The sequence below is a fragment of the Lygodium microphyllum genome, chromosome 10 (assembly GCF_053477565.2).
Source record: "Lygodium microphyllum isolate KBCC chromosome 10, Lygodium_microphyllum_v1.1.10, whole genome shotgun sequence".
NCBI classification, from domain to species: Eukaryota; Viridiplantae; Streptophyta; class Polypodiopsida; order Schizaeales; family Lygodiaceae; genus Lygodium; species Lygodium microphyllum.
The window spans coordinates 39,057,365-39,063,121 of NC_141144.1; the positions used below are offsets into that span (position 1 = coordinate 39,057,365).

At 34.4% G+C, this 5,757-nt stretch overlaps 1 pseudogene; it reads left to right on the top strand.

The window, feature by feature from the left end:
* The first annotated feature begins 4,093 nt into the window (after positions 1 to 4,093).
* On the top strand, positions 4,094 to 5,448 carry LOC148029906 (uncharacterized protein At1g01500-like; annotated as a pseudogene).
* Positions 5,449 to 5,757: the final 309 nt, after the last annotated feature.

Genomic DNA, 5,757 nt, shown 5'->3' on the forward strand with positions numbered 1-5,757 from the left:
TTAGATAGTTTCTTATTTTTGCCCTTACTCTCCTTTTGTCATTGCTTGCTTTGTCACATTTTCTCGCTCAGCTTATCACAAAAAGTTTGTAATTAGATATAATTTATTAATTGCATGTATTAAAATAAAAGATCAAGAGATATCTAAGTATGCATTTCGTATGCAAAGACTTTTCCATGCAGCTTCAACCTCCTCAGGATCTTGGATTATATCTTGAGGAAGAGAATATTCACTACTACATGAACCCTGTAATACAAGAAAAGTAAACCTCAAAAATCAAATATTTTTTCATTTAAAAGTACACAAAAATCAAGAACATATGTATATATTCCTTATACAGATGAAATTCCTTATAGTAGCTCCATAAAACTATGATCTGAGTTTAAATCGTCCTGAAACATAGGTTAAGTGTTAGAGACAATCAAATGGAAAAAGACTACATACCAAGTTGTACTAACCATTTCATTATCTTTTTTATATTTGTCAAAAGCTAAAATTGAAACAAGAGGCGACCACCATTGTGTGATTTCAACTAGTACAAGAGAGAAAATCAAAGTCAATATTTAAAAAAAAAAAGTTTTACTTATCAAGATATTTAAATGAGTGAATGGTGTACACACATGTGTTGTACTATTGTTGGACAAAATACATTGATCTTCCACCATAAGCTTTGGAAAATAGACCTAGTCACTTGTATCCTAAAATTTAAGAGAAAATATAATGAAAGATTAATATATCTAAGAAACTTAAGGATAAATTATTATAATAAAAATAAAGATAAAATAAATTATACAATAGAAAAAGTAACACTTGAGATGAAAATGTATAGATCTTACTAGTTTTTATTGCATATCTATTTGCTCAAAGCTATGATTCTCCTATTAATAAAATAGAATTGTGCCATATATGTAAATAATCCATGATGAGAAAATTTTGACAAATAAATATGCTTATCAAAGATATATCCACCAAAGATGATCTTTTCCTCTTGAGTTTCTTTCTGAGACTTTGAGCACAAAAAGATAGTACAAGCATTCATCCTCCTTTTTCCAAAGGTAAGTAGCACCAAGAAACTCAAGGGGTAAAATTTGATCATAGTTTTGATCTATGATCTCTAAGAATCTATGTTTGTCATCTTTATCATTATGGAACTACAAATCCTTGCCAATCACATGGATCTTGACCCAATTGTATGCTTTTCTATCATTAGCACAATACTGACATTTTGTGTATCTAGATAGTATTTTAGTAAAAGTGGTTTTCCAAACTCATCTTGGTCTTCTTGATTGATCCTTTTAGGTGGTTTGAAAATCTAGTCATATGTAGGAGTCTTCATCAGAGACACAACCAACCCCTATTTGTATACTATTGATTTGCTTTTGAGGTGGTAATTGGACTCTTTTACTTTGTATTAAAATTGGTTTAATCATGCTCACTGTTTGTTCAGAACTACAATTCTTTGATTTCAGTTCCTCAATTGTTTTTTGTAGAGTGATGATAGTTTACATCATTGAATCTAGAGTTTGTTGACTTGGGGAGGCCATGAGACAAGCTGAAATTAAATCAAAATTCATGTTAATATTCAACAGTAAAGACTTATTCAATCATATAAAAAGGATAGAACAATGATCACACTCTCTTTTTCTCTCTCTAAATGATTTTTTTAAATTCAATGGGATTTTAAGTTTTAAAGAAAAACACCATATAGCCATACAATATACAACTATACAAGCCATGAGAGAAAGTAAAATAAAACAAGAGACAAGCTAAAATTAAATTTAAAACTTGATATGCTAGTATTCCTCAAACAAGAGATTATATATGTATGTTAATCTTTTTCAAGCAAGTAATTGTCTCCTTCTTTATAAAAAGATACAACAATAATCACACATGGACACATGCACACACACACACACACACAAAGGTCCAACTACCTATACACGAGACACGACATGAGCAATATCCATGAGATATTGTCCTAATATACAAACATCCATAGATAAAGCATTATGATATACACAATAGAGTGGCGATTAAATAATGATGTCCATTATGATCAATGCTACTAGCACCCATTTGGATTTCCAAGAATGCAACACACACACACACTCTCTCTCTAAAGTAGTCAAGTTACATCTCATGATCTCCACATTATCAAAACATCTATAGAATCTCCAATTGATAATGTTACTCTCCTTCTCTTTGTAACTTCAAGGTTTGACATTACCATGCTACTCAAGTTCCAATCCCTCCATGTATCTTCATCAATATCAATTCTCCATGTACCTCTATTATGATCGCACTTTAACCATGACAATTTGCACATTTTTTCTTCATGATTTACCTCTCTTATCATTGCATGAATGTACTCCCCATCCATGTCATCATCATGTTTTCTTGCCAACACAATATTATGTTTTTCTAACCAAGGAGGTATACAACCAACTACTGCTATTTGTAATAATCTTGTTCTTTGAGTTAGATCTTTTACCTCATATGCAACAAGTCTATTATGTAAAGGTAAAGGAACAAACTTATGCAATAAAGAACTCAATGGTCTTATGCAATCCCACATAAATGGAAGTCATTGACTTTCTAGCAAACACATTCCCATGATTGGATCTATAAGTAAGCATTCTTCATTTTGTTTTGCAGTTATGCATTGCTTGTAATATTCCCCACTAAAAAAGATGTAATACTCTCCATCCCATTGAATGGAAAAAAACTAGTGAGTTTTGCTTTCCAATGACCTATAGTTTCTAATGTTCTACCAAAAGTGTTTGTTTTACCATAACATAATCTCCGATCTTGTATAGTTTTCCATTATAAAGAATTATTCTATATGTGGTAACTAGATGCCCTACTAGTGCATTCTCTTGGAGATCAAGAAATTGCACAACATACTTTTGTTCTTTTGATGAAAGAGGCCTATGGCCTCTTCTCTCTTTTGTGATTAAAATACCTTTTTCATGCATCATTATGTTAGAAGGATATTTGGAATCATCTCTTTAAAGAAGTTTCCATATCTCCTTTGCCTTTTTCATGCATCATTATGTTAGAAGGATATTGGGAATCATCTCTTTAAAAAAATTTCCATATCTCCTTTGCCTTCTCAATTGAAGAAACCTCCACAATGCCATTCTCATGAAGTAAATAACAACATGATGTCTGGTAATTGGTGAAACCATAATCATAATGTAAAAGAAGATAGGCATATACTTGGATAAGCATTCTTGGATAGGCATATCACATGGCAAAAGCCCATCTACTTCTATTTCTAATAACTAAAATATTGAAGTGAAGAATGTCCTCTTATAATAATTTACATAAGGTATTTCATTAAAGTGATTATTGATCTTCACCGCTATATATAATGTTACCATCCACTCAAAGTCACAATGCCAATAAATATCATGTGAGCCATGTCTCAATATGTCATCTAGTAGCTCTCCCTTTCCTAGAACATGTTCTAAGGGAAAAGAAGTAGCAACAAAGGCTTCTTCCTTTCAAACTCTTTCAGAAGAAAACAAAGCATGTTGTTGTGATGCTACACGTTCCACTACTACAAATCTGAGGGCGGAGTTTTTCGCTAAGAATTTAAACACATTAGTCAACGTCATTAGAATTTTATTTTCCATTGTGTGTATCTTTTGTTTTTGCATTTGCATGACGTATGAGCACTTTTAGTTAGGCTAGGCAAAATTTCTTCAATGCATTTTTTTTTTTTTTGTAAACATCACTCGATTGATTGCATAGCATGGATTCTAATTTTAAAACTGTGTGAGTGATTGGGCACGAAGTTCTTTTCCAAAGCATGTTCTTGATAGGGCACAATGCATGGAAAAATAACTTCACATGAAGGTTTTGGTTTTGAAGACTCAAGGACTTGAGGAAAATATTGTAATGTTGATCCTTCGCTTTGGACTTTCCCCATGTGACTTCTAATTCGGATGTCACCAATGTAGATAAATTGTCTCTTTGAAAGTAAACCTGGTTCAACATTTTCCAGCCTACAAAGGCTAAAAGGTATCCGTTCAAATAATGACCATTTAAGTGGAGTATTGCAACATTCGACACTTACATTCTTGTGAAGATGGTGGAGACTTGCTATGATGAGACCACTATCCCTTTACCTATTACACATTCTGCTTACAACATTCAAGTATACACAGACAACTGTCTCTTGAGACATTCTAGCATTTTTGTGTTAAGAATGAAGGACATGGTGGCACCTCCTCGTCTGGTATCCTCCATAGAGCTTGAATCCATGTATGGCACCTACACATTTTTTGACGGATTGCATTTTTGGTTGATCCATGACCTCAAAAGCTAGAGACTGATTCCTCAGATTGAAAGCTTTTGCCATTTTTTTGCCAAGAGAGTGGTGCCCCCATTGGAGAAGCTTAGGCCTAGATTATTTCCTTTCAAAAAGGAGTATTGTGTCACAATAGAACTTGTTGGTCCATCTACATTGCAAGCTGTTCAAGTCGTGCCCAAAACGCCCCCCTCAAAAGACAAGGTGTTTCCGTTGGATTAACATAAACTTGACTGAATTTTACTCTCTCGTAAGAAAAATCATGGATGAACTTGCAGAGACCCAAACATTGTTGTACCTAGAAGCCACATTTGAAATAGAGATATAGAGGCCTCCTAACCCATATACATATTATAACCTTTTTGTTGGGCATGGCAAGCCCACTTTTGGGCCTAATACATCATGGTTTGATGTTAAAGTTTTCTACATTAGAGTTAGTCCATGCCTTCTAAGTGAAGCTCCAAACTCTCTCTTTATTCTTTTCCCAAAGAGGGAGATTAACACAACTTGAGGTGAATGGTGGTAGAATCTCTCCTCTTGAGAAAGCTTGTTTTTCCCTTCACAAGGATAGAGCCAATTCGGATTTGATAGAAGTGACATATGTGAATACTAACAATCTAAGAACCACAGGAGATATTACATTTGAAGTGTATGACAGAGTTGAGTTTATTCTTTCTAGTATGCTCTCTCGTACTGATTGTGGGAAGGACCATCACTTCTTGGTCCAGGCACATAGATCGGTGAGGACGTCACCCTTGAGCAATGAAGAAGGGTGGAATATGGACTGTATTTGTGGCATAAGATCACAAGATTGTTTCTTTTTGAAAGGCAAAACAGACTTTTCTATGGTGAGCCCTTCCATAGAAGTATATGTGGCTGGAAGGAGCTCTGGTCTTCCAATAGTTTTAACTCAGATGGTATATTTGAAAGTGCAAAGGAAGAATACAAGGTGCTCTACATTGGACGCTATTCTAGAAGAGAAAGCTGTTGATCCTAACAAAGTTGTGGCTGAACAGGCTATTGAAGATGAATCCTATGCTAAAATTGCAACACACTCATTGATGAGTGACGTGCCACATAAGATCTACTTCTCAAATGTGAGATTGGGTGACGAAAAAGCTGAAAGCTTTTAATAAACTTCGATGCTAAAAAAACAAGACCTAGCAGCCCACTTCTTTCTATGAATACATAATCACTGACGACAATTGGAAAGGATTTTCTTTGAGGCACCGCAAGCAAAGAAAGCATAATGATATGCTTTTGATTCAAAGCTTTATGAGGAGGAAAACGGTTATAAAAGCCACCAGAGATCTCTGCAAACAAAGGGAAGCGAGAATGTTGGAGGGAGCACCACAAGGCTGCAACGAGCGGAAATTGAAGACGAAGGAAGATGAAGTAACGACAACGAAGGGGAAGGAACTGTGACAATGGATGGAGGGTGA